The 15,890-nt window shown below is 33.9% G+C and overlaps 2 long non-coding RNA genes across 2 annotated transcripts; one reads left to right on the forward strand and one right to left on the reverse strand.

Annotated features, from left to right (window-relative positions):
* Nucleotides 1-4,946: 4,946 nt before the first annotated feature.
* On the forward strand, nt 4,947-10,010 carry LOC124451177. Its single transcript, XR_006950351.1, has 4 exons — nt 4,947-4,991; nt 5,871-6,161; nt 8,238-8,370; nt 9,683-10,010. It is a non-coding gene; the product is annotated as an uncharacterized LOC124451177 (long non-coding RNA).
* Nucleotides 10,011-11,344: 1,334 nt separating this feature from the next.
* On the reverse strand, nt 11,345-12,095 carry LOC124451618. Its single transcript, XR_006950570.1, has 2 exons — nt 11,753-12,095; nt 11,345-11,635 (listed from the first exon to the last, which is right to left on the reverse strand). It is a non-coding gene; the product is annotated as an uncharacterized LOC124451618 (long non-coding RNA).
* Between the last annotated feature and the right edge of the window lie 3,795 nt (nt 12,096-15,890).

Below are 15,890 nucleotides of genomic sequence, written 5' to 3' on the forward strand. Positions count from 1 at the left end.
ACTCCCCCACATGGCCGCTTAGACGTCACATGCAAACACTCCTTTTATATAATTATATGGACAAAATAGACAAATATTTGCATAGAACTATTTCAAGAGAGCATAGTGATTCCTTGAAGGAATAAAAGATTTAAATAATCCATCAATTTTTAGTAGACGGAGTTCAAAAGCACGTGTGTCATGTAAAATGAAACATTTATATTAATTTTTGTAAAAATCTATTGTTTTTACAGTAAGTGAACCAAGAAAAATTTACAACATTGCATGACCAAATAAGGGACCTGACCACGTCACTGAGTTAATGAACAAATACACAGCAAAAACTCAGAATAAAGTGACCTTGATTTCAGTTTATTTCACAGTTCATTAGGTACTCCCCCCTTTTCATAGGTACAGTTCACCAACAAATCATCACCCTCTTCCCCAGTCTCCTGAATAAGACGTCGGAGTAGGTAATCAATTGATTCACTTGCAGAGGACTCACAATCTGATAATTCGCTGTAAGAGGATTCACCATCTCATGATTCATTGTAGGAGGAGGACTGTCCATTATATGATTTGCTGCAGGAAAATTCACCATTAGATGATTTGCTGTCGTAAGATTCAACGTTAGATGATTTGATGGTGGAGATTTCACTGGCTGATGATTTGCTAGCGGAGAAAACGCTTTTTGATGATTCTCGGTTAGAAAATTCACCATAAGGTGGTTCGCTTTCACAGGATGCCACATCAGATGATTCGCAGCCCCAATATTCTCCATTGTATGATTTGCTGTAGAAATATTCATAATAAGATGATTCGATGTTGGAGGATTTACTATCTGATAATTTTTCATCTGATAATTTTCATCTGAGAATTCACTATCTGATGTCATACTAGAAGAGGATTCATCATCTGATAATTCGCCATGTGAGAACTCTCCATTTGATGATTCGACATCTGATGATTTGCCATCTGATGATTCGCAATATGAGACTTCTTCATCTGATGATTCAGCATCTGATGATTCACAATCTGATGATTCACCATGTGATGATTCACCATCAGATGATTCACCATCTGAGGATTCACCATCTGATGATTCACCATATGAGACTTCTCAATCTGATGATACATCATCTGATGATTCACCATCTGATGATTTGCTAGCAGATAAATTGCCATCGGATGATTCCTCAATGGAGGATTCACCATCTAGTGACTGGTAAGTGGAAGATTCACCATTAGATGATTTGCCAGAAGAGGATTCTCTATCTGATGATTTGCTAGTTAAAGATTCTCTATCAGATGATTCATCGTCAGATGATTTGCAATTAGAGAAATTTTGTGTGAGTTGTGAGATGAATGGTCTGTACCATCTGGTGTGAATCTACGTTCATGATTCACCTAAAGAGAGTTTAAGTACTTAATGTTAAGAAAATATGAGCATAACGACATATTTAAAGTATAGAAATAAAGAATATCTCAACAAAAACTACCTAATTGTAAACGACTATATTATTGTTTTGTTTTGTTTTGATTTAGCCATGTGCACCTTCAGAGGTGATGGGTTTGTAAAAATAAACTCAAAGTCAAGGCCTGTTTACTTATAATGTCCGCAATTTTATTTGTCCTGTCTGTTTTTAGTTTTACTTTCTAAGTTTTTATGTCCTCTTTAAGCCGGGGTATTCTTTTGAAATGTCAGAATGTCAATGTGCAATTGACATTATATAACAATTTTGTAAAATACAACTCATGCATGTGTGTTTGATTATAAAACGAACCAATTACAATGTACTAATTGGGTTCCCTTATCCCTCGACCGCGTGAAGATCAATTATTAATTCACGCTGATCTGCTCATCAAATATATTTTGCGTAAAACTTTTTGCTTCATTAAGGACACTGATTTATCACAATTTTGAGTTATTAGTGACAAGACGAAACTTTGTTTTCTCCTCCTCACTGTTTTGCAAGAATTGGTTTTCACTTTTCTAGTGTTCATTGTTTCACGTAAATAGAAATTAGCTTTTACAATATAATAATAATTTTTTGTTCAGCAAATATGTGAAATGCATCCCTAACCATCACATGAGAAATACTTTATCACATCAGACAAGATAGGCAGAAACTGGGCTATTTTACAGGGCAATACAGGAAAACTTGGACTTCACGAAACAAATTAGAGAGAGTAAATTCGCTAAAAAAATGGATGACCTATCTACATTCTCGACATTCGACACTCATGTTTCAGCCAAATAAAGATTCACTATCACAGCAAATACTTCCAGTGTTTAGAACTCGCTCCAAATGGCATTAGAAAAAGCTAGAACACGAGCAAAAAGGCTGGTCATCTCATAAAAATTTAGGATTAATTTGAACAAAATAATATAACAGTCTAAAAGGACAAATTTAAAAAATCACGTGGACCCATAAACACCGCCAAAATTGCAGAGAATTCTCACCAGAAAAACAAGATATTGATGGGTCCTATTTCTCAGACAGCGAAGAAATCGAAGTTAAAAATGACGGTTACTTGAAATTTAAAAGAAAGATAGATAAAGTTTATATGCACAAAATACTGTATACGATATAAATTATCTGCTCAACAAGCAATCATATAATTTGGACAACGTAAGTCTTATCTTACTGTCAGAAGCTGCTTCTAGAGATTAGAATTATCAAAAATCGTTTAAGCAAGACAACAGCCTTAGTACTGCAAACCAACGACAACTTGCAAAATTGGCAATCTAACGTTGGATAAGGAAAAGTCTTGGACCAGAACACTTTGTACAAAACATCCAGCAAACCTCTCTAAATATAGCCCCAATCACTGTAAATTTTGATTTATAGTCATCACTTAAAAACATCAAAGAAAGCGGATCTTACTTTTGCAAATAATCAACAAATCTTGGGAAATGTTGTTTTTGTAAACCTGAAAATTAAAAATAAAGGCTGAAAATAGACGAACCGTAAACCAAACTTCTTCTCATGAATTGTATAGATTCTGTCGCCTTTTAGACTATGTGTATAATGTTGTATCTTGCGTACGGCGAACCAGTATAAAGGCAATTTCGAAAGCTTATTAGACAAACACATGTAATAATACTGAAAACACAAGCAATTTGCTTTTTGGAGACGATATAGAATGCGAGATTCTAAAGAAACAAGCAAACTTAATTCGATGTTTGCTAGCCCTTATATAGCTGGAAAAGATCATATTCTTCCAGGTTCTCTGTTAAAACAACTATAATCAGGGCGTATTTTCAAGGAAAAAACACTTTCACTTGGAGGACAACCGAGAAACAGGAAATAATCAGACAGCGGAAAGAATAAAGCAAAATGTAAAAATTTTGGTTCTTATATAGTGCCAAGCTCACATAAAATATTCACAAAGAAGTGTGGAAAACTTTCAGTAGGGAAATCTGTCCATTTTTCTGTATGGCAAAAATACCACTATCATTTCTTATATTATGGGTATGTCAATTGAATACAACCGGCAAATCTTACCAATGTTTTTAAACGTAATCTCGAATCGGACTCATACTTAACCCAATACTTAATCGTTCTGTCGCAAAATTGGTCATCTACTGGTAAATTTTTTTAAATTTCAATATATTTTCAGTAACTACGCCCAAACCAAGATTATGCCACGCCCACTTTGTTGGCAAATTTGACGCTCTGACCCCCCTACCCCTCAAAAAAACACAGACTTCACTCTCCACTTCTTTACGCTCCTGAGTGCGTGGAGAACTCAACTACCACAACAGTGTTATTAACAGAGCTTAGATTCATCATTCACCGTGCCAAATCATCATTTATCCCTCAAACAGAAATAGTTATTCTAGGATTTGTGTTGAATTTAATAACAATGACTGATAAAATCACCAAAGAGAAAGCTCTTACGATGAAGAAGCTTTGCTCTGAAGTGTTGCACACGCAGTCGATCACAATTTGTAGATTAGCTAGAGTCGTTGGGAAGTTAGTCTCCGATTATCTTGGGAACTGGGGTTATGTCTGGCCTGCTTTACTTCAAAAACAATGATCAGTTTGAAACACTTGCTTCAAAGAAGGAAAAGATAAAGTTTAACGAAACGACAATACTTTCCCTATCTTGCACACAAAGAATTAACTTGGAGAGTGGAGCAACGTCGCAACTTACAAAAATGTAACATGTAAGAATGAGGTCACATTTTTCATTACAACAGACGCATATCACATCAAGCTAATGTATGGGACATACAATGACAAAAGGACTACCGAGAGGATGCACATCAACTATCTAGAAATCTTTCTCTTAGGCTTAAAAATATTTGGTCAGAACAAGTTACATGTTCACATTCGATTAAGAGTGGACATTACGTTAGCAATGAACATAACAAATAAAATAAGCTTCCGAGCTTAGCTCAGGAGGAATTTGGAAATGGCGAATAGCACACGTATGGATAAGTGATTCTCATTCCTGGCAGCAAATAGTTTGTAGCCGATTATGAGTCCACTGCTTGAGACAGTTAAACCATTGTCAAACCAGTTACATCCCGTTTTACGATGCATACCGACCAGATTACGAAGACTAAATACGCATGCCGAAGGGTTCTTACGCGACTCCTTCGTTCTTGACTGATGACTTGTAGCATCCAAATCAAACTTCAACCTTTGCTAAGTTTTGTTTAATTTAGATGTATGCTTGGGTATAGCGTGGTATATCCCTGGGCTGTATCGAGATATTAGTTAGAGATTGTATTAGTGTTCAATTTCGTGTATTGCAAATTATTGTCATATTTGCGTCTCATGTTTTTGCTACATTATGTTCAGTAATTATCATGACTCCTGAAATCAACCAATCATCGTAAAGAATAAACAGTACTACCACTTTTGGTATGTAAGACGTCATTGTGTCTTGTGGTTATGTACTTATGATTGATGTTTCTATGGCGTGTTCTCGTGTGGAAGACGATAGGAGGGAATGGAAGTGGAAGTCCAACACTGTGTTACTGCAAAGCAGTTTGTTAGGTAATTTTGATAATTTAACATGTTTAAACCATTGTTTGTTGCTGAAAGTGTTCATCAAGGAAATGAAATGTGAACGACCAATGTTTAAATAATACGTTTGATGTTTATAAAACGATTATACAATGAAAATTACCACCTACATTTCGTAGCACTTCATTGTCTAATGGATATTTCTCGTTGATGTATTTTATTTTTACATTAAACAATACAATTTAGGCTGTTCGAAAAACGTGCGAATTGCACATTGTTTGTTATAGATTCTAAAAGTTTAACTTTTGAGTAAAAAAGTTGCAGTACATTCTTTTAAACTGCACATTTTTTGGTGTATAATTATTGTATTGTGATTTCACCCAAATGCAGATGAGAAAAGCGTTGAATCCGTGTACGAAATTATTCGGATAGGTGGCGTGGGATCTTTCTAAACGTAGGGAATGACTCGTCATAATTTCCTTGGGAATATTTAATGTAAGGAGTAAACGTGTTAATCTCGGCATGATTACTAGTTTCAATGTAAACAGGTTATTTGTACCAAGAATCGAAGATAGTACAAAGGTTTCTTTGTGCTTCGGCTTTTGAGATGAGTCGTCATCCGTATCGGAATTATTAGTGGAGGTCTCAAATATTTTGATGTTATTAGCTTGCGAGCATTGGTTAATTATTGTCTTTCTTGGATGTTGGTATTCTCGATATTCTCTATTTTGTCCTTAGAGATGCGAACTTCTCAGGATATAACTAGTTATAGTGTTGTGATACTTTACTTTGTTGAAATATTATTATACATATATAGCACTGTTAAAATATATAGTTTATGATCATTAACTATTAATATTTCATAAATATTTAATTTGTTTTTACTACTGTTCTCATTTCTCATTTCAGGGACTTGTGGCTGAAATTGTGTGAATGTGCACTCACTGTTACACTGTATCTGATGGCACTATTTGGTTTATTTTGATTTGTTCACTGTGAATTTTACCATTTGTCTCTTGGTTAAAGTTTATGTACTCCCAGGTCATCTTATCATGGTTCTATTGGTTCAGTGTTTATGTATTCCTGTGTGTCTCATCATGGTTCTACTGGTTAATGTTCATGTATTCACTTTATATCTCATCATGGTTCTACTGGTTAATGTTCATGTACTGACTGTATGTTTCTCATAAGAACTGAAAGGTATGATATATGCATATACATCATGTAAATCTACACTAGCTAAACTAGCATTAAAACTTCAGAATAGCTTTAAACATTTTTAAGCAAAATTGGGTTTAAACTTTGAAACATCAAAGTCTCTAAGAAATAAAAAGGCTTGTCTTCAAGTAGAGACCCCCTGCTGTCAAAGTTTGACATTTAATTACCATAACTGCTTGTTTTTGCTTGGATCCTGAGTGCAGCAGTCAAATGGGAGCCATGCCAAGGGTATGACATGCAAATGAAGCTGCACCCATTTTAAGGGTCAAGTTCACACAATGCTCTTATGGTAAAGTTAGAAAGGTAATATATTTTTCTCTACTGAAAGTGATGAATGTAAAAATTCATATGCAAGTGCAACAGTGTTAAACTTGGTCAGCAAATTGATAAGACTTCAAATAAGAAAACCAATCAAACACAAAGCCAGAATCAATGTGGCATAGTGCAGACTCAACACCAATCTGGAATAAAACTCTGACATAAACACATCATGTGAACTGAGTCAACCATTTGAGTTTCATATCTGCATCATGTGACCAGGTCTTCGTGTGCTCATTTTAAAAAATTTACTTACCGAAAGAAGTCTCTGAATTTTCAAACTCTGTGTTTTAGGATTTTTTCCTCTGTAAAGCAAATAAAAATAGTACTGCATTCATTTAGAGTAATTGTTGCCGATTACTTTTATTCTTATTTTGTAAAATATTTATAGGCATTTCAGTACACCAAATACTGTTATGAACAAACATAAATAGCATAAAAATTCTAGATCAAATTAACCATGCAATACTGTCAATCAAAACATCAACTTTTAGCCTTTATAAACCCATACATTGTGTATAAAAGAAAGAATACCATTAAGAATTGACGAAGTGTTAAGCTTTTAATTCCTGATGAGTATGCTTCTCCCACTGATGCATTATTGATTATTGAACTGATTTTTGCTGTTAGAAGTTAGTAATAAATTCCCAGGAGCAGAAAAGCTTTTGTGCTAATAACAAAGATTTATAATATGAGCATGTATCTGACAATATTTTATGTGCTTGCAGACTTAGTATGGTAATAGGCATTGAAATTATACCATACATGAATTTCCAAAGTTATTTTTTATACACCCTGCATAAATACAAATAATGGTCTCATTTAGTCTGTTGTAATATATTTTCTTTCCAATGATAGAATATTAAAAGTTTTGCTCTGCCACCATAGAAGCATTACATTACAATTTCAAGCTTGACTGCTGCCTGCCTGAGGGATGAGTTGTTATTAGTCATTAGCCTTAGGGATGAGTTTGTATTTTTGTTTTCTTTAAGTAAATAACATTGAGATTACTATCAAGATTCAAGTAATATTTTTAGGAAGCTCAGGCCTCTTATTCCCAAAGTTAGGCAGGTTGAGCATCCCAAGACAGACAGCTTGCCAACACAAGATATGAGTTATGTTACAAACAAGACTGTTCTGGAATATCAATGATTCTAAAATAGAGTCAAATATCATCTTGTTTTTTAATACAACTCATAACTTGAGTTTACAAGATGTCTTTGTTCATCAAAGTATGTTTCATCTTATATTTCTGAAATTGTCTGCTTGGAAAGGATTTTTAATATCTTGTCAAGGAGTAATCATTTTAGTTGTTGTGGTAATAAGAAATAAAAGATATTTACTGTATTTCCACAGGCTTATGTAAACCAGGGAGATGTTTGGGAGAAGCGGAGAGAGAATGAGTGCAAGCCTGACTTCAAAGTTTGCACCTGCTCACGAGTTTCACAAATGTCTCCAAAGCTTGCATAAGCCAGTGCTAACATGAAAAACATCTTTTATTTTTTTTTGAAATAAGAAATAGCAAGAAACAAAGAAATTTTAAATAAATGTTTTAATTTTCTTGTTAACATGTATTGATGATTATTTTGCAAATTCTCTTTGATTGACATAATTTATCAAGCTCACCTCAGTTTCACAGGCTAATAAAAACTCAGCCATTGTCCAAATAGCAGAAGTGTTTCATGGTTATTACATTAAATTATATGACATATATTTACCACCATACTTTTTCTTATTTAGAGACTTGCTTTCAAAGTTCAGTGGATTGAAATTTGCTATCGTAATTTTAATGGCTCTACTTTGTTAATGTTAATCTGCTCACTGTTTTTCTCACAAAAAGTATAAAAGATGAAGCGACTCAAAATGCCATGTGGTACGTATGTGTTTTAAACTGTTAATTGGCTTCCTCAAAAAGAACTATTTCAACTTAAGTGAACTTTGCCACCATTTTGCTCAAGAAGACTTGTATCTAGAAAATTATTCTGATGGTGTTGATTTGTATTTCAACTTTTTCAAATTAAGTCAGTGTAGTGTGTATATGATCTTCAGTTGTTCATCTTTAAGTGTTGCTTTAGAGTGCCATAGACTATCTCAGCATATCATTCAAGTTTTATTTGCCAACAATACATACATTCATTGGTGTAACTTAATTTTCTGACCATTTGCCCTTATTGTAAGTTGGACATTTAAATTGGTTGCTCTGTATAAAATTCACCTGGCATACAACACATTATCTATTAACAGTTGTAAGTCATTTGAGGATTTTCTGAAGGGTATCTTCTCCCAACTCCCCAATATTTATTAATGTTTAACTCAGATATTCAAACCTTATTTAATACTGTTATGTACATACCCACCAAGCATAAAGTTTATGACCATTGTGTTATTGTTTTCATTCTATGAATAAACATTTATTGACCAAACAAAGAAATGAAACTAACACAAAATTACTCCATTTTTCAGAAATATTAAACGTTATATTTTACTCTTTCGCTATAGCCTCGCACGACTTTAAAATTTACGACAATTTGTTTGTATGAAGTACGGCAATATTGAATGTGGTTAGTCGTTTTTGTTTTTGAATGTGGAGCAAAACTTACGAAAGTAACAAATATCTTATTAAATTAATGGTTCATTTCTTTTGTAAACACTGCTTAAAGATACTGAAATTATTAGTTAAGACTACAGAATAATTAAATTACACCTTGAAATCTATCAGGTCAACCGGACTTTTTTAATTTCGTGGTAAATTATTTTCGTTCTCGGGTGTGTATCAAAGAATATTTTATCAATGTTACTGTAAGCACCAGCCGACGTGCGCGAGCGAGATACATTGTTTAGAAAATCCTAACAGAATGGTTGCTATTGAAGATTACCTAGTCTTTTGTTAAAGGAAACCTGTGGTGTATTTGTACTTGACAGTTCGACGAACAACATTTAAACATGTTTCGGATTTCCGAAAATTGCTAAAACCTCGACAAATTACCAGCCGACAGGAATTTATTGCCCTGAAAATCAAATGTACTTAAAAATCGTTGACTTGACAGTACAAATAGCTTGAAGTGCACATTTTGACGGTTTTGAGTATCATTTTCTTCCAATATAGCTAAGGGTGAATAGAGCTCTTATCGCGTGCGAACTGAATTATAAAATGACTTACCTTACGTTTTTATCTTGTTTCCTAGATGAAATTTTTGGTACAAACGCGTGATCTATCACTTGCTCGTATGATTAAGTCCCATTTTGCGGCATATTCTCTGAATTTTGATGTTGCAATGAAAGAGTCACGACTGATTGTGTGACACAAACACTTAGATGTCACGGATGGACGACTACATTTATCAACAATATAGAACAGAATAAAATGTTTCACTCCAAATATCGTTCCATTTTAAACACAAAGTAGAGGTTTGCAAAAAAGTTTTTTTACTCAGTAAATATATCTCAGGGAAATAACTATGTATCAGCTGATGATGTCTTAAATAGAAGACGAAGCGTCATCTTTAAAACAAACCTTTTTCCACTATTGTTTGCTGTAGTAATTCAACATTTAGATTACGAGCTCTCATCTACAAAATGATAGTTGATGAGTACAAAGCCAAAATCAACTATCGCATCATGGAATTTGAGAGCGAGTAATCTAATTGTTTTAGTAGAATCATACTGGTATACATAAAGGAAAGTGTCGCTATAGTTTTCCTTGATTTGTTGTTTCATCAACACAACACAAAAAGAAAATTCCCATCTATAGATCCAAATTTTACCAGCGCTAAATCAATGAAGCTTGGTCAGCCTCTAAGGGCCAATTACATGAGCCTGGTAGCCGAGATTTAGCAAAGTGTTAATCATTTTGGTAAATAAAAAAGATTAAATACTTCACATAAAAAACTTATTTGAGCAACTTAAGATTTGCATGGAAAGCGCATTGTCACATCAGCCTAGTAGCTAAGTCAGCCCCCCGTCGAGGACCTTAGCCGCTCTTTTGGGGAATTCCTGGTGCCACCCCTGTTAGATCCATCTGTGATAGCAATTTTAATATACTTGACTGAGCTCCACGAAAAGCCAAAAGGTTTGCATATTCACAATAAACATGACTAGAAGCCATATCGGTATTCACACTACCTAGCAACAATAAACAAATTGTTTGCTTTTATCAAAGGTGCATTTCATCATCATTATTATATCATTCATACTACCTAGCAACAATAAACAAATTGTTTGCTTTTTATCAAAAGGTGCATTTCATTGTCATTACATTATTAAGCACATAGATCAATTCAAAGTATTTGACTATTTGTTAGTATAGCATCAGTGTTTTTGTTTTACTTCACCAAACAACATGTTAACAATGAATACAAAACTGACTAATTTACATCAAAACAACTAGCCTCAGCTCTGCACACTTTTCCATTGTTGTTAACATCTTTACAAAATGTTCCTTTAACAAATTCTTCAACAGTTGCAGGCTTCCCTTTGTAAACTGTATAGTATGCAAAGTTAAAAGTAAAGGATTTACCAAAGATTATCTGATGCTAATACAATATCGGTAAAAATCTCAAGGCATGGATTTGGCTCACTAGGGGTAATATGCAGCTTACATTTCTACAACTTTATTAGGTAACTGCAATGAAGTATTTTTTTTCTTTAAGTTAGGTTGTATTGCATATAAAAAGCTAATAGAAGCACAAGAGGACACAAACAATTGGTTAAACAATTATCTTCTACAAACAAAAAGGTGTTCAGAAAGATACCTTTCAGTTTTAATATTTTGCTCCAAAGATGATTCATTATTCTTATCAGCTGGAATGCTTTGCAGGTGTAGCCTAACAAAATATCAATAACATATCTATTGAAATTTTTAATATTGCTTTGCATGTGTCATCCAATACATCCTGACAGCCTAACATTTCAGTGGTAGAAGGAAAATGTAAAACCGAGGATGTTAAAAACCGACAGTAAATTACCAATTACGAAACTGCTAGCAAAAATCTGAAATAATGGAGCTTCCATATATTGTATAAACAATGAGGCCTCCTGTCATCACATAAATAATACAATAAAACATTGCTTACTTTGCTCAGGGCTTTTAGTATCAAGCACTCATTTGTTCAAAGAAACTTTGTGAAAGCCATAATAGTCTATAATATATACGTTATTGATCAATCTTCTTACTGGACTCACTCCCACTTGAACGAAGTATGCAGTTGAGTTTCATATTGATGCAAGTAATGGAAATTACAAACATGGATAAATACTTTCACTAAGACCATTTCAGAACAGAACGAAAGCAACAATCTAATTGACTCTATAAAGCGTTTACAAGTTCTTTCTCCTGCGCAACAATGTCTTTCTACACGTCAATTCTTCGACTGATGCTAGCAATCATGCCACTTGCTTTTAGTTGCTACGGTAAACAACAGCCTCGAGGCCCTCGACTATGTCGTCGCATGGCAGAAATTCTTCTTGTGAATCGCCAGTATGAGGACAAATCAACAGAATGATAATTCTCGTAAAAGAACAAGGAAGTGCTGCCGTATTCTAAATTACATCTGTATTATTTTCGATGTTCACTGCACACAGCAAGCGATACAGCAATTGTTTGACTCTGTCATTATCATCGAGTTACTTTATGAATATTACATGATGGAGGCTATGACGTCACAGACTTATTCGGCCTTCACTTTGCTTCTTTCTCAAAGACACAAGTACGAACTTCATCTCTTTCTATTTTATTCCTATCAAGCATCTGTTCATACGACTACTTTGTGGGAAAATTTTACGTATGTCAGTTATATTAAAATGCGTCGCTTAACAAACCTCGACAATATTTATTATTTGAAGTCATTGAAATTTTAACAAGCAAGTGTTGGTTGATGGCGAAAGTTGGCAAATTTCCCTGTAACTTTGGCTTCACGTTCAGGTTTGGATGATTCATAAACTATTTCCTAAAATGTAATAAATACTTACATTTATCATGAAATATATACTTTCATTTAGCTCTTGTGACATATTTATTAGCACATTTTAAAATATCTTAAGAGAAATGCATGCTTTGATCTGGATTTGTTATGGATGAACATGGCTGAATCCTTTGAAGTTGTTGATTATGTTGATATGTTCAACAGAGTTCGTACACAATACACAGAAAGTCCTCGAATTAATTAAGATGTCCTTCAAAGATCTTGGATTTCAATTTTTTTCAAATTTTTGTGACTAATTTCCTTTTCATCAGTGAATTTAAAAATGTAATCTTTATGTCGGAAATTTGAAGCAACAAACCAACATGGCGGCTTCACATCACATAACCAGTGAACTCCATATATATATATCTGGAATGATAACGACAATACATTTTATAGTTATAAAAGTGAAGCCAAAGTCCTAGTCTCTTGCGCGGTTTGTACGTCAGTTCCAGTCCTTCAAAGTCGAATATTCACGCGGCTTGTACGTCAGTATCATTCCCCTGAGTGCCAAACATACACGGCCAATATAAATTTGAATACAAATTGCAAAAGCATAAACATATAAACAACATCACGACAAACAACACACGAGGCCAACTCTTCGCAAAGGTTATTTTTACAGCTGAAACTTTACTACAGTGAGTTCGTTGTAACTTACAACTTGTAACGAGGAAAAGCCAACTGAAAATTTACTGTTTGCTAACAATACAATAGAAAATATGACGAGAAAATATTCAAGCATAAATTTTCTTTCGTCGGAAGGTAAACTTTCAAACGGTGTCAGACAGTGTTTGTCTTTTTGTCATTTAAGTGGATTTAAAGATCTGTTTTTCCGAATAAAAAGAACTTGAATATCCAGTTTCATAAAAAATATTGAGTCTATAACTCGCATTTTTACTTTTTACAGAGCGATTGTATTTTTCATCGATTTTGATAGTGCTTGAAACTTGAAATACTAAATGGTTGTCATCTCGATATCAATAATTGAATATCCTTAAAGACTTTGATATGTTTTAAAGGAAAACCGCAGCGTAAGAGCAGATCGACTAAGTTCGCCTCATCTTGCTTCTCGATTTATCACTTTGATTCACTTTCCGTGAACCTTTTCATTCCAAAAGTTTCGTTATTTTTACGCTCTGATCAAGATCCGAACTCTACCATTATCAAGGGACAAATGATTTAAAAAAAATAAAATGAACACGCGAGAAACTAGAGCCTGACGTGTGATGACGAATGATGACGACAAATATTATTTTGGCTTCAATTTTTGGCTTCGGTTATCATTCCAGTTATTCAAATGTTGAGTTCACTGCACATAACTTGCCGCAGAAAGCGCCATTTTGAATTATGAATTTTTCGTTTACCTCCCCCCTGATTTATTTCTAAATACATGTTTGTTGAATTTGTATTTTTTGTATATTCTTAGTTATTTTAACAATGTTATTTTGCATTTAAGTCATTTTATGTTTACAAAAGAAACACACAAAAATCAAGGTTATATGATATATGCTAGTATGTACATCAGTGAAAATGTAACTTAAATTATAAAATGGAAATGTAGAATATGAGGGCAGGAGATATTCCATTTTTGATTTTATAATTTCATAGGGCAATACGCAACCCAATAAGGAAAACAGAAATCCATTTTTTCTTTGAATGGCAAAAAGCAGTACCAGCTTTTGAAACAACGACGCCAGGTTTAAGATATCTTGATGAAACTCAACGTAGTTAAAGCACCTTGCGTACATTAGAGAGTTTTTGATGAGGACTCGTTGACCAATGAAAATGTCAATGTGCAATCAAGCTAGAAAGAGAATCTGAAAGATGAAGATAAGTGTGTAAGGATGGAAGTGAAATATTTTTATTTTTTGTCACAATTTATTAATTAAGTTTGGCAAATCTTTTTACCTCTTGATGCTTATAAAGCACTTAGTGAACACAAGAATACCCCGAGTCTATGTAGGTGTTGACAGTTTGTTGAGTTCATTGGGTTTCACATAGGCTTACGGTTATACTGTGGCCGTACAATGCATGACAGACTGGTATACAAGATCTGTTGTTGCCTAATCGTTGAAGATATTTGATTGTGGGAAAATTTTATAGGAGTGAGGATGAAAAGTTAAGCAGTAAGGATAGAAAGTCGAGGCTGGAGTTAAAAAGTAAAGGTGGAGAACACAATCTGCATTTTTGTTTCCTTTTTGTCAAGCCTCCACTTATCTCATTCACTTCAATCAAGTAGTCAACCCATTCAAAATTGTAATTGCTCTAAAGGAACACGTGACTTATTTTGACCAATTACATTTGATAATTGGCACTAAATTTGCCGATCCTTCACGCGCCATGTTTAAATGGATTTTTTCCTAATACCACAGATATGTATCTATTCTGTGCTAATACAGTCTTTATCGTAAGTATATATGTGAAATATTGCATTATTTGTTCAATAAATGAGATTTATAGCATCATAGTGAGTTAACTTGTCAAATACACGACTATTTGTCTTGAAGGTATTGAAAAATCTTTCGCGTACTGAGCAAACTTGTTGTCGACAAGCCACAGAGAGTCTCACGGCTTGCTTTCTTTGGTACAAGGTAGGATGGTTTTGATGACCATAAGAAATAAATATTAACGGTTTGTTTACCATTTCCTGAAATTATTGCTGAATATTTGTATTTTAGTACAAGAAATCTTAGACATAGTATGATGTCTCACTAGTTCATTTCATTTAATATACATTTACCTACGTGACAGTGAATCAAAACATCTACAAAACTGTAGACGTTTTGGTTAGAGATTACGAGTCTCAGGAGTTAAGATAGCATTGTTGGATATAGGTTTATTTATATTTTTAACTACTTATTAGCTTTGCAATATGGTTTAGTGTGTAATATTGTGTATTTTGCTACACTTAAATTAAAAACTAATTATTGTTCTTTGAAACTACCCCCTAACTTCCTAAACTTTTGAAATTGAACTTTCGAGTCCTTGGTCATAATGTCACATAACAATGCTTGATAGAAACGATGTTACACTAGAGACATTTCTCAAATATAATGATACCACATCTATATCTTTAGTTCTATTATGGAACATAGGATTTCTGGTGAGGTTAATTAAGTGGTTCGGATAGTTCCTTTCGCGCCAAGCCAATGTGACACGATCATCCCAAGATTAGCTTTAGTTGGCTGTAGTCACATTCAGACGTCATGCTGGGATTGCACCAGAATGGATTAATCAGTCACATCTACTTTCATTTCCATTTATGGTGCGCTACTCATCAGTATCTTCTTGACAATTTTCACCTTGTTCATTTCATCTTCTTTGGCTGATGTAGGATTTGCTTCCCTTTGTTCTGGAAATTATGCTTGAATTGTCCTTTTGGGGACAATCTCATGCAAATGTCCTCTTTGTGCATGAGTGAATAATTCCT

Source organism: Xenia sp. Carnegie-2017, unplaced genomic scaffold (assembly GCF_021976095.1).
Source record: "Xenia sp. Carnegie-2017 unplaced genomic scaffold, XeniaSp_v1 HiC_scaffold_24, whole genome shotgun sequence".
Taxonomy (NCBI): Eukaryota; Metazoa; Cnidaria; class Anthozoa; order Malacalcyonacea; family Xeniidae; genus Xenia; species Xenia sp. Carnegie-2017.